The sequence below is a fragment of the Geotrypetes seraphini genome, chromosome 9 (assembly GCF_902459505.1).
Source record: "Geotrypetes seraphini chromosome 9, aGeoSer1.1, whole genome shotgun sequence".
Lineage (NCBI taxonomy): Eukaryota > Metazoa > Chordata > Amphibia > Gymnophiona > Dermophiidae > Geotrypetes > Geotrypetes seraphini.
The window spans coordinates 184,417,157-184,434,276 of record NC_047092.1 but is presented as its reverse complement, the minus strand read 5'-3'; the positions used below and the strand labels follow the sequence as shown (position 1 = coordinate 184,434,276).

The window sequence follows — 17,120 nt, the reverse complement described above, 5'->3', positions numbered from 1 at the left end:
AATAGTGGGTTTATTGACCTGATTGGGAACAGGGCAGTCGACCAATTTGAATTTTGGCGGGAAAGTCCAAAGAATGGAAAAATGTCTGGTAGGTTTAAAGATATTCTCCCCGTGGAGCTGGGTTAGATGTTCTCTCAGAGTTTCCGCAGCTGGTATTGTGCTTGTTGCAGGTTTCTGGGTCTCGCTGCGTTTGTGGCAGGTAGAAACTGACGTTTCAGCCACCATGCTGTGACTTTCTTCAGGGTATGCTCTGAAGTCTGCAGTGTGAATTTGGAAATAGTGGGTTTATTGACCTGATTGGGAACAGGGCAGTCGACCAATTTGAATTTTGGCGGGAAATTCAGTTGGTCAGAAATTTGAGTTTTGTTGTGAAAGTGTCTGGTGGGTTTAAAGATGGTCTCCAAAGATATAGAAGATGAAAAAGTGAGGCAAAATGGAAACAACCATAACGCAGCAATCCTCACTCAACAGGATTAAGTATAGGATGGCAAATGGGCTCAAAGTCATTTACATCAATACAGAAATCCAGTGTAGATGTTTTAACTTGGCTCATATCATTGCCTCCTCTATCAAATGCAGCTTTTTTATTTACTTCTGTATTATTTTTCAGAAATAAAAACTAATTGACAGTACAATATCTTTTTACTTATCGTTTTTAATGCAGTGTCTCTAGCATGCCCCGACGGGACCTGTTTCGCTCACAAAAGCTTTCTCAAGGGTTCATAGAGGAGCTCTAATCCAGCGTCCTTCTTCATTTGGGGCTAGAGAAAACTGCAGCAACATTAGCATGTAGGACATATGTGGGCCGCCACTTCCGCCACTTTGAAGCCTTCCCGTGAGTGGGGGTATGTGTGGGGGGAACCCCGCCAGTACATTTACAAGTCCTCACGCTCCCGTTTAGGGGGAAATCCCCCCCCCCAAGTACACTAAAAACTCCCATTCTCCTTTCCATTTTCGCTGTTTGGGAGTTTTCAGTGTAGTGGGGGGGGGGGGGGTCCCCCATACACCCCCCGAACAGGAGCGCGAGGACTTGTAAATGTAGTGGGGGGTTCTACCCCACCCCTTTTAGAGCGCTAACAGAAAGGCTTTAACAGCGGCATCCATATGTCCTACGCACAAATGTCACCGCAGGATTGTCAGCATGCCAAAATCCGGTGTGCTTTTGAAGGGTCATCATCTGTGTAGGCCACATTGGGACAGATTCTACAAACGATGCTGTTATCGGTGGCCGCCTACAAAAAGGGTGATGACCACATGTCAATCTATCAACGGCATCATTTGAAGAAGCATATCTATGTGAAAGGTAGGCACCGGAAAAGCAAGCCAGGGTTTTAAGGAGACCAACCCTTCATGAGAATTGTAACGTAATGTAATGTAATTTATTTCTTATATACCGCTACATCCGTTAGGTTCTAAGCGGTTTACAGAAAATATACATTAAGATTAGAAATAAGAAAGATACTTGAAAAATTCCCTTACTGTCCCGAAGGCTCACAATCTAACTAAAGTACCTGGAGGGTAATAGAGAAGTGAAAAGTAGAGTTAGAGGAAAAATAAAAATAAAATAAACATTTTAACAAGACAGCATTGATCTAAATACTTTGGAAGGTAGAAGAGAGGAGAGAAAGGAATAGAAGCAGAAGGGGGAGCCGTTGAACAGTAGAATTCTGGAGAAATTTAAATGATAGAAATAGAACAAAACAAAGACAAAAGGCAAAACAATAGATAAAATTAAAGATAAATCATAAGCTGGAAAGAAAAATAAAATAAAACTTTGTCTTCAATCCACGGTTTCAGCGTCAGTGATGAAGTGGAGCAAGTAAGTTTAGGAGGAGCGATTGACGTTTCCAGAAAGGGCTTCTTCAGGGAAGAGACTTGGCAGACAGTCCCAGGATGTGTCTAAAGAGATGCCTAAAGCCAGTATCCTGTTTCCAACAGTGGCCAACCCAGGTCCCAAGTGCCCAGTTAGATCCCAAGGAATAAAAAAACTACTGCCACAGCTTCTAAAAGAATTGGTGAACTTTCTTCTCCTCACTAATGGAAAGATCTGCATCCTTATCCTCTATTGTTGCTTCCAAGGGTGCTGGGAATCCCACTCCTCCCCAGGGAGCTATACCAAGGATGAAGGGAAAGGAGCACAAGCAGACCTGAAAGAAGCATGAAGTCCTAGTAGGCAAGGAGAGGACCTGGAAATTCAGATAGAATCTTATCTAATCTAATGCTTAGTTTTGTCTACCGAGTCTTCAATCCAAGAAAGCTCGACTCGGTTTACAGTAGTTAGATAAGCTAATGAAAATCTACAACAGTAATTAAATTAAGCAAATAGTAACATAGCAGAAGTGGGAGAGGAATTATTTGCCAAAGTGTTTGGTGAACAGAATGGTTTTCAAAGACTTGCGAAAGGATGAAAGAGAACTAAAACTTTGCAAAAAAAGTGGAAGATCATTCCAAAGTTGGGTGAACATGAAGGACAGGTATAGGTTAGGTATAAGCATTCCAGGAAGGAGTCACTAATGATGGGAGAGTACAATCATGTACTAAAAATGGAATATAATGGAGAATTTGTTAAGGCAACCTGGAGGAAAAGGAAAGTAACAGCTAAGGCTACCTTTATTAATAAAAGGGAACGGAGAAAGTCGCCCTGCAAAAAAAGAGTTTAACAGATATCCAAGTGGGGTATTGAATATGCATGAATGAATCTGCATATATCAGAGACTCACTCTGTGCATATTCCTTGTTGCAATCCTGCAAACTCAACTGGTTACAGTAGGTGCGTCTCTAGGAGAGGATGGAAAAGCAACAGATTAGGGTCATGATACATGGTATGAAAAGTACAATGGCCTTCCTGGATATTGGAGAGGATCTAAATGTCCTGAGGAAAATGAATCTGAGATTACAGATCTACGTTTCAGCTTCTTCAAAAGGAACTTGCTTGAGATGTCCGTTGAGGAAGTTGAGGGCGTACGTTGTCCCGGGTGCATCAAAGGACATGTTGAAGAGGAAGCTGGATGAGAAATACCATCTATCTATTTGCATCGGTGATGATCTGTTTGCGTTTGAGGTTCTAATCAAGGGAGATGCCACTTGGGAGAGTCATACTGAAGTAATTCTTCCGCTGGGACTTAAGAGACAGAACTCATATTGATACCATTTCATTTTGCTTAGCTTCGGCCCCACATTAGAGAGCCATGAGAGGGATCCTTTTTGAATGAAAGTCATCATTAAAACCCAACGCTTCAAGCATTTCTGTTATTATGAAATAATGCGGACACCAGCCTAATATCAGAAAGAAGTAGAATGACTGAATGTGGTACTGGCTGACACACCATGGCAAACTGTTGTCTCTTAACAGGCAGAGACCATCCATGTAAACAGTGACACTAAAAAAACAGCGGCATTATTAAATATCCAAACTGCATTTTCCTTTTTGGTATATTAATGTTTATTGAATGCTTTTGCACAGACAAGGCGCCCAAAAGAAAAAAAAAACCTGTGGACCCATCCAGTGGATTTCCCCCTAAGTGAACAGATTTGAAGAAAATGGTGCAATGATTAGAGCTACAGCCTCAGCACCCTGAGGTTGTAGGTTCAAATCCCACGCTGCTCCTTGTAGCCATGGGCAAGTCACTTGATCCCCCATTGCCCCAGGTACATTAGACAATGTGAGCCCACTGGGACAGATAAAGAAAAATGCTTGCATACCTGAATGTAAACCACTTAGACCAGGGGTGTTAAATGTCAGTCCTCGAGGGCCGCAATCCAGTCAGGTTTTCAGGATTTCCCCAATGAATATGAATGAGATCTTTTAGCATACAATGAAAGCAGTGCATGCAAACAGATCTCATGCATATTCATTGGGGAAATCCTGAAAACTTGATTGGATTGCAGCCCTCGAGGACTGACATTTGATACCCCTGACTTAGACTATAAGTGGTATATAAATCAAAAAATAAATAAAGTACTTGTGAGTCAATAAAATCGACACAATTTTAATTATTTGAGATTCTGGGACTGTAATAGAGCTGCACATCAAGGGTTAATGATAGACAGCTAGGAGCCTCTATCCACTGTGCATGGCAGTTTTCAGTCCTTGAGATGTGAAGCTATGAATAACAAGTAATCTTATATTCACTGGTACAAAGTAAACATCAGTGAGCTCAGCATACCCTCGAGGAAATTTATGGACACTAATAACCAGACTCAGTAAAATGCATACCTGAGCCTCTGAGGGCAACAGACAGCAATGAAACATGCACAGTGCTCAGCTGGATGTGCTAAGGAAGGGTATGGTGACGACTGGTGATTAAAGAGTTAAATGCCGAATGCAAAAGAATCAAATGTGCCAAGTCATTTTAGAAGCATCTACACGTGTAAGTGACAGCATTTAGATGTGTACATTGGCTCTACGTGTAAATGGCAATTTCAAAAAGCCACTGTTGTCATATGTGAGGCAGCCATATTGTTTTCTAGGAGGTGTGGTATGTAGGGTTACCAGATTTTCCCGAAGGAAAATCAGGACCGATGACAACGTCCCCAGGCCCCAGGCCACAGCCCCCTGAACCTGTTCATGCATCGGGATGGCATCCGCGCATGCGATGTGGCGTGATGTCACACATTGTATCCGTGCATTCACGGATGGTGTCCTGACGTCGGAAGTGCCGGGTTTTGAAAAGCTGTCTGGACCCCCAGACATGTCGTCAAAAGAAGTATGTCCAGGGAAATCCAACATCTGGTAAACCTGGTGGTATGGGCAGACGGATAATCCATACGGGAATAAATTTATTTAATAAAACTTCCCTGTCAGCTTTGTACTAGCTCCATGCATAGATTTCACAGAGTATTTATTTTGGTCATGAAATTGAAAAGGAATTAAAGGGCTACTTTTCTTTAATCCCCCATTTCTATTTTTGACTCAAAATTAATGAAAGAAAAAAACATTGGCATATTTGGTAGTTCATCGTCATCATTTACACCCATTCCTAAAAGTCTTTGGGGAAAATGCTTCTAAAGCACGACCCATGGTGTTGAGAAAAACAGGCCCTGTTTTCCAAAGAGCCTTCTGTAAAACACCAGGGAAATGGCAAATCTCGACCTGCGCATCCCACGTTCTGCCTTTTTCACCTCTATTAGAAGCTGATTTTGCATCAACTGTATTTGGAAGAGATTTGGGACTTAGTTCACACCTTTTCTAGTAGCAACTCGAGGTGAGTTCATTCAGGTATGGTTACATACGAGGGGCCGCTGAAAAGTTCTCAGTCCAACCAACACTTAGTCCAGTGATTTTCCACTTTTTTCATTCCGTATTTCTCCAACAGAATGAAAAAAGTACACAAATCACTGGACTAAGTGCATAGCCCTTGATGGAGACTGCCCCGGCGTTGTTAGTTTGAGATCTTTTCAGCGACCCCTCACATTTTCCTGTCCTCTGGAGTGCTTACAAAGACTGTAAAACATACTGACATACTGGGTAGAGGGCTGGAACTCCATGGCTTATAGGAAAGAGAGACAATAATGGGAAGAAGAAATTGGATGGGACCCTTCTATAAGTGTTAATCCTAAAAGGAGAGGTACTGCCTTCAAAGCGCAGAAACTGCACTTGAAGCTCGAAAGCGTCTTCAATAAAAATGTTTTCAGTTTTGGTTTATGACGTTCCAAAGATGGCTCTTCTCGTAGGTCTGCTGGCATGGCATTCCAGAGTGACGGAAAAGTCCTACAAGACAAGAAAATTAAAAAAAGAAGCGCAGACACTTTACGATCAACAAAAAAGTCCTCAGAGGATAAATAGCTAAAATAAAACAAAGTGCTCCTTTCACTAAGGTACGCTAGCGTTTTTAACGCCTCCCTAGAGCTTGCGTTAGTATTTTTCTTTAGGAATTCCAATTTATTTGCTTATCCAAAAATGACTGGCTGACTTTTCAAGCAAGTAATCAGCAGTCCTGGTGCATTTCGAAAAGTAATTAAGTCAGCGTTGTTTGACCAATTTATTTCCTAAATGAGGATATTGCTGTTAAGCAAAATTTTACACTGAATATTTTAGGAAACTTGTGTATTTTTATTAATTGTATTTTCGCCTTCTTCTGTGCAAATCGCCTAGAAACTGTTTGATTAGGGCAGTATAGAAGAATAAACACGCTAGCGCAACTTAGTAAAAGGAGCCCAAAGACTCACCTATGAAAGATCCTTAGCTAAATTTAAAGGACTGTTCAAGTGCTGGTTGTATCAGGATGCCTTTGAGACATAATCGCCGGATTCATTGCAGAAACTTTCACGTCCTTTGTCCCAGGCCTTGAGAAATTGAAATAAATAAATAAATAAAATTTTTCATTTTCGTTTACTTTTTTTTTTTTTCATTACACTTTTAAATTTCTTACCTCCCCCCCTCCCCAATGGTACTTACCAGTCTTGTTTACTTTACTATGCTTCTTGTAGTTCTCCTCACTTCCCTTACGTATAAGGGGAGACATGATCGAGACGTTCAAATACCTCACGGGCCGTATCGAGGTAGAAGAAGATATCTTCTTTTTCAAAGGTCTGACGGCGACAAGAGGACATCCATGGAGAATCAGGGGCGGGAAATTGCACGGCGACACCAGGAAATACTTTTTCAGCGAAAGAGTGGTTGATCGCTGGAATAAACTTCCACTTCAGGTGATCGAAGCAAGCAGCGTGCCTGATTTTAAGAAGAAATGGGATCGTCATGTGGGATCTCTGCACAGAGTTAAATAGGGTGGGCAGACTAGATGGGCCACGGCCCTTATCTGCCGTCTTTTTCTATGTTTCTATGTTTCTAAGTTTCTAGTTACTAACTGAGACCCGCTTTGAATTTCATAAAACTCGAAACTTGAACAAGCGCTCTGTGCATCACAAGATTTGGCCAAGGAAAACTCCAGTACCTAAGTTTAACCTCTCGTCTAAGCTTTTGCATCTCAACCTCCCCCAACTCACGGGGCAGCTCCCCTCCTCTCATGTCCTTCCACTCCCCCACTACCCCTTGAAGTGCAATAGCAATCCTCTAGTTTTCAAATTCCCAGCTTCGCAAGCAAAAAGTTTCAAGCTCAAAGAGTGACCTTGTGCTAATCCAGCCAGTGGCTGCTGCTCTATTCATATCTTTGGAGAGTATTAAAAATAGCTGGACTGTTTCGCAATAAGATTAATTGGCAGAGCTCTCCCACCTGTGCAGATCAGGTACGTTCTCTGTACATGGACAAAAGTCTATCATTTCAACAGATCAACTTTTACGCAGCTCTATGCACCAAAAAACAACCCTTCTTTCATTCTTGGAGAATTTTAAGTAAACACTACCTTTAAATCTTCATCTAAGTCCTTTTTCATTGTAAGGAGTTGGGCTGGATTAGTGTCATGGGACACTAAGCAATGGGAATTGAGCTCAAATGTAAACACAGTTTTCCTTTAAAAATAAGTGGAGAGTGAAAATGGCCCAGTAACATTACCAGTGAGTCAGATCTTTCTGGTATTTGTGTACAGCAAGTCTTATTATACTGGTTTTCCATGATTATTGTACGCTGATAAAATAAGTGGGTGTATCCAGCAGAATTCAAGAAGCCTGGGACAAGCACGGAAGATCCGAAGAGGAGGGTTATTAAGGGCAAGTCAGGCAGGGTCTTGATGCAGGACGAAATGGCCAGACTGGATGGGAGTTCTGGTCATTAGCAGCTCTCCAGTTCTAAGTTTATTCTGTCCCATAGGCAGCCGCACTTCTTAGATGATAGAAGTCCATCTTTCCAAAGCCTATTTGAAGAGTGGAGACACTATTGCTCATATTCTATGTATGGTGGCAAGATTTGGGTGCACCTGTATCTTGAAATGCGCACCCGACTTAACGAACTGTTAACCATCAATAACACTGGACAACAAAGCTTTTGCTTCTTCAACACTTTTGGGTGTATCTTCCAGATTTTTGGCTGCTGATCACGAAAATCACGTTTTTAAAATTATGCAATGTTTTAACAAAAAAATACATTTTTAGTTTCTTGTTATACTTTCAGGCTAATGCAATTAATAATGAATAACTGACGCCAAGATTAAGGAAGGCATTTTTGTAATGTCATGCCTTGAGCGGCCGCTTTATTTAGCTCAGTTTGCCCCCTGTTGGCGTTTGTAGAGTTCCTTTTCAAAAGGCACACTAAGTAGCAAAGTGTTCAATACACCGTGGGGTCCTTTTATCAAGGCACGGTAGGGGTTTAACACGCAGAATACCACGCGTTAAACTGCCTGCCGCGCTAGTCGCTAACGCCTCCATTGATGAGGCATCTGTATTTTGGCTTGCCGCAGGGGTTAGCGCGTGATGAAATGTCTGACGCGTTAACCCCAATAGCTCACCTTGATAAAAGGAGCCCTGTATCTTCTCAGACTTGACTCGATAATTTGGTTTGCCATTTACCTGTTTGGAGACTCCTGGATTTCTGGTGAAGGACGTAAGAAGACTTGAAGTGGTCCAGAGGAGAGTGATGAAAACGATAGGAGGCTTGCGCCAGAAGACATATGAGGAGAGACTGGAAGCCCTGAATATGTAGACCCTAGAGCAGTGGTCTCCAACTCAACCCCTTTGCAGGGCCACATTTTGGATTTGTAGGTACTTGGAGGGCCGCAGAAAAAATAGTTAATGTCTTATTAAAGAAATGACAATTCTGCATGAGGTAAAACTCTTCATAGTTTATAAATCTTTCCTTTTGGCCAAGTCTTAATAATAATATTGTCATTTATAGCTAAAGAGACACATGATTAAGAAGCTGTTTTATTTTACTTTTGTGATTATGATAATCATACCGAGGGCCTCAAAATAGTACCTGGCGGGCCGCATGTGGCCCCCGGGCCGCGAGTTTGAGACCACTGCCCTAGAGGAAAGGATGGACAGGGGAGATGTGATTCAGACGTTCAAATACCTGAAGGGTATTACCGTAGAACAAAATCTTTTCCAGAGAAACAAAATGGTAAAACCAGAGGACATAATTTGAGGTTGAGGGGTGGTAGATTCAGGGGCAATGTTAGGAAATTCTACTTTATGGAGAGGGTGGTGGATGCCTGAAATACGCTCCCAAGAGAGGTGGTGGAGAGGAAAACGATGACGGAGTTCAAAGAAGCGTGGGATGAACACAGAGGGTCTAGAATCAGAAAATAATATTAAATATTGAACTAAGGCCAGTACTGGGCAGACTTGCACGGTCTGTGCCTGTATATGGCCTTTTGGGGGAGGATGGACTGGAGAGGGCTTCAATGGCTGGGAGGGTTTAGATGGGATGGAGTAGGTTTTGACGGAGATTTCGGCAGTTGGAACCCAAGCACAGTATCGGGTAGAGCTTTGGATTCTTGCCCAGAAATAGCTAAGAAGAAAAAATTTAAAAAATTTAAATTGAATCAGGTTGGGCAGACTGGATGGACCGTTCGGGCCTTTATCTGCCGTCATCTACTATGTTACTGATGCAGGTAATCCCCATGTCGAGTCCTTGATCTACCATATGTTTCTATGAGTTCATGCTCTATTTGGTTGCTAATATAGTAGGTTTGAAGACCAGACGTGCTCTGCTCTCTTCCATTGGACCTTGTGCCAAGATTAAGGAAGGCAGTTTTGTCGGTCCACAGATCAGATGCATCATCAATGATGAGAGATTTGAAGATGTGTTAGTCGGGCCAGAGAAAATCGCCTGGAAAGCATTCAAGGATGTCCTTGAGAATTTTCTTGGCACCAAACTACTGTATATTCAACTGGTTGACAAACTTCTCGGAGCATCCAAAACCATGAAGCGCAACAGGTCACTGTCTACATTCACACTTGGACTTCTTCCCCGCAAATCCTGGTGCAGTCAGCGATGAACATGGCGAAAGGTTTCACCGGGGCATTGCCACTATGGAAAAAAGATATCAGGGCAACTGGAATCCATGAATGCTGGCTGACTATTATTGGACACTGCAAAGAGATACACCGGACACAGCACAAATGAAAATCAGCAGGAAAACACTTTTCGCCACGGCAAACTATCACAGCGTATCAGAAACTTTGTGCATTAAAACATGTGACAGTCAATTAAAGATACCATCGCGTTTCTCAAAATTCTTACATGATGCAGTCAGTGGGAAATTATATTTGCATTTATTTTGAAGGGGTCGATCATAATCACTAGTTTATTTTAAGGAGGCAAAACCTTTGGAAAAATGGGCTGTCCAGTGTCTAACATGCCTTCGTGCACAACCCCTAAGGGGGGGCATGGGCATAGGCAGAGCAGGGGGCGTTCTAAAAAGTTGCGTGCAGTGATATAGAAAAATGGGTCAGCACCCCCAACTTGGGCACCCGGGATTTACAGCATGTTTCTCAGCAGGCGTAAGTCTGATGCCGAAAAAGATGGTGCTGAGCTTTATTCTACGAAGGACGCGCACCCTTGAAAGAACAGTGCTTCGCGCCGATCTTTTCCAGCTCCATTCTCCAAAGTCATTCACGCCTCTTTCCTGCGCATGTGCCGGTCGCTAGCACCAGCGACTCGACGCAGGTAAATTTAGCGAATCGTCGCCGCTGTCCGCCGACATCATTTGCATAGCGTGATTTTTGGAGAATATCTCACTTTTTAAAATTCGTTATCAAAAGCAGACCGTCACTTTTTAACGCGGTTTTCTGAGAATCTTGCCCTTAATGTTCTTCTAAAATTAGCTCCTACCAGGTGCCCTGTTATACCAGAGCTGATGGAAGAAAAGTGAGATGGATGGTCTTTAGCCCCTCCCTTTCTGTTTGCACTCAGGTGTGTGACCTTCTTTGAAGACCCTTGACTTTTCTAATAAGTTTATTATCTCGCCCAGGCTATTTATTAACTACTGCCAGTTGGGCAACGGTGATCAATTTCACATTTTTACTGAACATTCCTATCTCGGTTTTCAGCCAGAATGTTTGAAAGCAAATATGGCTAAAGTCCAGTTTTCTGAAGATGCGCAACTCTCCCCATCCCTCTCCCCTGTGAAAAGAGGGTTTACACGAGAGCGTCATGGTGTAATCTGTGAGCTGTGCTGAAAAAGCTGCCTCCAAACTTCGACGGTGATAAGCCTATTCGTGGCTCTGTAACACTGGGGCATCCAACGAGAAGGGTAGTTAAGGGGTTGATATTGCGCTGGCAGTGGTCTGCATTTTGCTGACTGCCACCGACTTTATTCCCAGAGATTCAGGATTGACTATCTGGGCATAAGTGGCTGGAGAAAACATAGGCAGTTAAGTGTGATACTCAGTAGAGCCAGCTATTAAGAAGCACAGAAAGAAAGATTTTGTGTGTGTGTGTTTTCTGGGGTCATAATTATGCAGTTATCCAATTACAGTACTCCTCCCGATATTCGCGGGGGTTCCGTTCCAGGAACCCCCGTGAATGTTGAAAAACCGCGAATACGGGTTTTAGCGGGGGAGACAGGAGAGGGCAGCCGGAGCGCCAGCGAGTGAAAGAAACGTTTCAAGTTCAAGTTTCAAGTTTTGTTACCATTTGATGAATCGCTTATACAAATTTTCTAAGCGATGAACAATTTAAAAAGCCACTAGTTAGTGGTCTCACGGATAATTGGATATAAAAGACAACATACAAATTCAATAAACCGACCGCCTCTTCCTGTACTAAAGTCGGGGCCTCACCAATCAGGAGCTGCGTGTCAAAGCACGACTTTAGTACAGGAAGAGGCGGTCAGAGCATACTGCTCTCTCCTGCCTCTCCAGCTGCCCTCTCCTGCCCGGTCGGAAAATACCACGAATGACCGGGACCGCGAATGAGCGGGGGAGCACTTTAATTGCCACTAAATATACCCAACTACTCCTGACAAGCAATTTAAATGGCCAGAAGCCATTTCAACGATTAACCCTTAAGGCCCAGATTATCTTTACGGTGCCGATATGGGTGGCCACCTGAAAAGCGTCCTCCGAAGGCGTCTCAATCATGCGATGGCACTGTACAGAGAATTGTGCCTCCGGGAAGGATCGGCACCAGGAATGTGGGCTACGGTTCTCCAGGCCTAAATTTCTGTCGCCTCTCTTTGTTGTGAATCTCGCCTATGTAGGCGCTTTAGGGCACTTCCAGAGTTAGCCCCACCCTTAGGGCTCCTTTTACGAAGCCGCGTGAGGGCTAATCTGCTGCGTGAGCTAAAAACGCTATCGCAGCTTCGTAAAAGGAGCCCTTTAGAGGCAGCTGCATTGGTGCAATTTCAGTGCCTTTTATTTAGACACCAGTGGGCTCTTAACGTTAAAGGTTTTTGCCATTTTAAGTTATTTTCCAACTAACTTTTTATCTTTTTCAAAATGCATTTCAAAATTTATAATAGACTTTCAAGTTTAATGAAAAAAGAATTACCGTATTTTTACGCATATAACGCGCACGCTATACACGATTTTACAAACCGCGCAATAACCATGCGCGTAATATCCGTGAGCGCGTTATACATTTTTTTTTTTACATTGCTGATACCACATTCGGCGACATCCATATGGCAGAGACGGCATTTGCCGCCCCGATAATGGCACTCCTGCCCTTCCCAGTCCCCGCCAGTGGAGCTAAGGGCTCTTCCTGGACCCCTCAATGCCATGTTGGAACAAAGAATATGTATACGAAAGAGCTCCCGGGTCTTTGTTAATCCTTCTACTGGTTTGGTCAGTGGGCCGACTTTATGAATGTAAGCGCCCCTATTCATCCGGTCGAACTCAAATTGCCCTGCTACGATAGAGTTGAGACTAAGTTTTTCAATTCAGAAGTTTTTATTTGGCAGATTTGAATATTTAATCAGTGGTCCAAATGGGGTGGCGGGAGGAGTTCAATGAGGAGCATGCGCGGTATACGCATGGACGAACTATAAGGAAATTTTTTTACATAAATTCTTTGTTCCTGCGCGCTATACGCGTGGGCGCGTTATACACGTATGCGTGTTATATGCGTAAAAATACGGTACATGGATATGGATTACATATCCGGCTTTTTACTATGAAAGCTGATTGTTTTTAGAATTTTCTATGGGGTCCTTTTACTAAGGCGAGTTAAATATTAGCATGCGCTAAACGCTAACACATCCATTATATTCTAGCGCACGCAAAAACAGCTCGCGCCCATTAGTAAAAGGACCTGTATGTGCGTTATGTTGGTTTTACTCTTAGGGTTTGATTTTGTATGTTTTAAATAAATAAACTTAGGGCTCCTTTTACTAAGCTGTGGTAGCGTTTTTAGCGTGCAATGAGCCCCGTGCTACGCGGAGAAACTAACGCCAGCTCAACGGAGGCATTGTAGCGCGCGCTAAGCACCTTTTCTCCTTCCCAACCAACAGACATAAGAGGAGCTCACACCTGAATTTTGGATCTCCACCGGTTAGAGCAGGGGTGTCAAAGTCCCTCCTCGAGTGCCGCAATCCAGTCGGGTTTTCAGGATTTCCCCAATGAATATGCATGAGATCTATTAGCATACAATGGAAAACAGCGCATGCAAATAGATCTCATGCATATTCATTGGGGAAATCCTGAAAACCCGACTGGATTGCGGCCCTCGAGGAGGGACTTTGACACCCCTGGGTTAGAGGATGTAAATTCAAAAGTCATCATTAACATCTTCTCTCATCTCAAGACCTGGAACAATTACTTATGCTTGCTAATACTTATGGGGAATTCAGGAGACACCTAAAAACTTATCTGTTCCTGAAGTACTTAAGCAGTTGATTTGTACAATCTTTCCCACAATAACTGATCTCTAGAGCCGCTATTCACTAGTTTTAACCTGCCAGTTCTACTCGATTTGTAGCATTTTTAATCATTGTAAACCGCATAGAACTTCACGGTCCTGCGGTATAAAAACTGTTATTATTATTAAAACTGCTAGCACAGCTTAGTAAAAGAAGCCCTTAGGCTGAATGCTCGCTAAATGGGTTCTTTCCTAATTCCCCCAACACACCCACCCACCTACCATATTGATTTCTAGGTGGTTAAAGATAGTGACGATATTATGAGAATGCTATGTTCTAATGTTCTAACTAAACATTTTTTTTTTTATTTAAATCTTTATTAAAGCACATAAATCAAGGACAATTAAAACAACTGGACAGTTAAGTGATTCAATACCTCAAACAAGGAAATGTACCACTAATTCATAACACCTGGTCTCCTTTTTTGGAGTAGAAATTTGCATAGAATTATGACTATCAATCCAATGCAAAGTAGTTTCCACAATGCTTGACGTCAACCAATTATAATCAAACACCGGGTTTGTAATAGTCCAACAAAAATCACACCCTGTGCTGTATTGGTAAAATGGGGGCACAAGACATTTTTTTAGATATGTTACTGATAAGAGGAAGTGCAACAGTGGCATTATGAGACTCAAAGGTGAAAGGGGAGAATATGTTGAAACGGAAAAAGATAAGGCTGAATTGCTTAACAGATATTTCTGATCTGTGTTCACAGCTGAAGGGCCAGGAGCAGGACTGCAGAAGACAAACACTAATAGGGATGGAGGGACGGTAGGCCTGGAACGATACTCAGAGGACTGTGTTCGTGAAGAGCTAATGGACAAGTGATGGAGCCGAATGGCTGAAGGAACTTAGGGAAGTTCTGGCAGCTCCGATGGCTGACCTTTTCGGGAGTGGACTGAGAAGGGCAGATGTGGTCCTCTCCACAAAGGTTGAAGTAAGGAGGTGGTTGGCTTCTGTGGTAAGTAAATAAATAGACAGAGAAAATGAAGTTTCTAGAATCCAATGGATTACAGGACCTGCGTCAACATGGTTTCACTAAAGGCAGGTCTTGTTTGTTCAATTTCTTTGACTGGGTGACCAGAAAATTGAATTGAGGGAGTGCGTTAGATATGGTGTATTCAGATTTTAGCAAAGCCCTTGACCTTGTTCCATACAGGTATCTCATAAATAAACTGAGTGCCTTCAGGATGGGTCACAAAGTGATGGACTGAATTAAGAACTAGTTGAATGGGAAGTGACAAAGTGTGGTGGCCAATGGCAGCAATTCAGTTGGAGGACTCCCACTCAGCTTAGAGGGAACATTGCATGAAAGAGGAGCACAACTTAGGTTTGATCGTATGCAATGATCTTAATGTGGCCAAAGAGGTAGAAATGAAGACAGCGAGAGCTAGAAGGATGCTTGGGTGAATAGGGAACGGAATGCCAATAGGAAAAAGGAGGTCATGACGCCCTTTTATAAGACTGGTGAGATTTCATTTAGAATATTTTGTACAATTCTGGAGACTTCCCCACTAAAAAGATGAAAACAAGATGGAGCCAGTCTAGAGGTCTGCTAGTCCAATGGAGAGTGGTCTTCATTATAAAGTGTATGGGGACAGACGTAAAGATCTCATTATGTATACTTTGGGAGAAGGACAGGAGAGAGAAAACATGATAGAAACATTTAAATACCTACATGACATAAATGCACATGAGACAAATCTTTTTCGATTGAAAGGGGATAGAATCAGAAGTAGCCTAAGAAAATACTTCTTCACAGAAAGGGTGGTAAATTTGTGGAATGGCCTCCTGGCGGAGGTGGTAGGGATAAAGACAGTATCTGAATATCTGTAGCTACTTTTTTTAAAAAAAAGGCTTGGACAAGTTCCTAGAGGAAAAGTCCATAATGTGCTGTTGATACAGACATGGGAGAAGCCACTGCTTGCCCTGGATCAGTGGCATGGAATGGGGGGGGGGGGGAGGTTCTAAGTAATTGTGACCTGGATTAGCCACTGGGCTAGATGGACCATTGGTCTGACCCAGTAAGGCTAGTCTTATGTCCTTATGAATTAAAGAAACTTGAGACAAATGCACAGGATCTCTAAGGGATGAGCAGACTGGCTAGGCCATACAGTCTTCATCTGCCGACATTTTGCTCTGTTTCTGTGTATTAGGAGGAACCATCAGCAATCATTCCGAGCACGATAAATGCTCTTACTAATAGGCTCCGGGTTTTTATTCATCAGCTCTACCATGTTTCTGTATCTCTTACTAGGTTTTTTTTTGTAAAGATTCTGCCATATTAATGTTCTTATCTTAAAATCAATTCCTCCTTGCTCTCGAAGAAATACTGGGTAACTGTCACAGATACTTTTCTTTGGAAGCAAAAGGGAATTGATTTTAAGATTATAACATTACCACAATGCAAGCACATATCTTTATTTTTAAAAAAAACCCCATAAAGATATATAAAAATAGTGGGACTGATGAATAGCAGAATTGAGTCTATTAGTAAGAGCATAAACCTTGCTGAATTGAAGGCTCGGCATCCCTGCTAATACTAACCACTAATAGTAGAGTGCAAGATGTTGGTCTACAAGAATGTCAAGCAACGTTGACCAATGGCAGCATGCGCCAACCTTCCTGAGAACACAACCAACCTGGCTCTTTTCCCCACAGAAAATGAATAAAACTAGATTTAAGAGTTGGGGCAAATGGGTCATGAGGGGCTTTACAATCTGTTACTCTAATCTAAACAAACCTAGACGAATGGTTCAAAAGTCATTGGTTGGAGGGGGGAGGGGAAAAGCACACAGATATCATCTCTATATTATCGGTAGCTATATTCATATCACAATATATATTTATTTATTTATTATCACAATTGGATATTATATAGATCCCTATATTTATTTATTTATGATATTATCAGACCATATTGTTATAGTTGGAATTTTTTCTCTGTTTTGTAATTTACCACCCTCTCCTTTTCCAAAACCGTGCAAGGGGTTTCTAGCTCTGTGCTCTTATGAGTTCCTATGAGCATCAGAGCAGTGGCATAGCGAGGGTGAGAGGCGTCTGGAGCGCTGGCACCCCTCCCCACCTTCTTTTTCACCTCGCTCTTACCATGTTTCCCGAAAATAAGACAGTGTCCAAAAAAACGCTCTAGGGCTTATTTTCGGGGAAGTCTTATTTTTTTCATGTACAATGATTATCTCTCCCTTCCTCTTCTCCACCCCTATTCTTCCTCTTTCCTTTCTCTCCCCTCTCCCCATCCCCTTATACCTTCCCTCTGAAACATATTTTCCCCCCTTCCCCTCCTTCCCATCCCCCTGTGCAGCAGAACCCTTGAGAAGCCACCTCTCACCCTCAATACCCCCCTCCCACCCTCCTTCCCCGCCCGTACCTCTGTAATGTTCCTGGCCCGAGCAGCAACCCCC

The 17,120-nt window shown here is 42.6% G+C and overlaps 1 protein-coding gene and 1 long non-coding RNA gene across 2 annotated transcripts in view; one reads left to right on the top strand and one right to left on the bottom strand.

Moving 5' to 3' along the window:
- The window catches only part of LPP (LIM domain containing preferred translocation partner in lipoma), a 715,450-nt gene that overhangs the window by 204,819 nt on the left and 493,511 nt on the right, over positions 1–17,120 (top strand). Inside the window, exon 2 of the mRNA XM_033958126.1 lies at positions 14,414–14,659. The gene's annotated coding sequence lies outside the window, so the exon portion shown is untranslated. The remainder of the gene's footprint in view (positions 1–14,413; positions 14,660–17,120) is intronic.
- LOC117366594 lies at positions 5,369–6,505 on the bottom strand. Its single transcript, XR_004540617.1, has 3 exons — positions 6,398–6,505; positions 6,169–6,285; positions 5,369–5,710 (listed from the first exon to the last, which is right to left on the bottom strand). It is a non-coding gene; the product is annotated as an uncharacterized LOC117366594 (long non-coding RNA).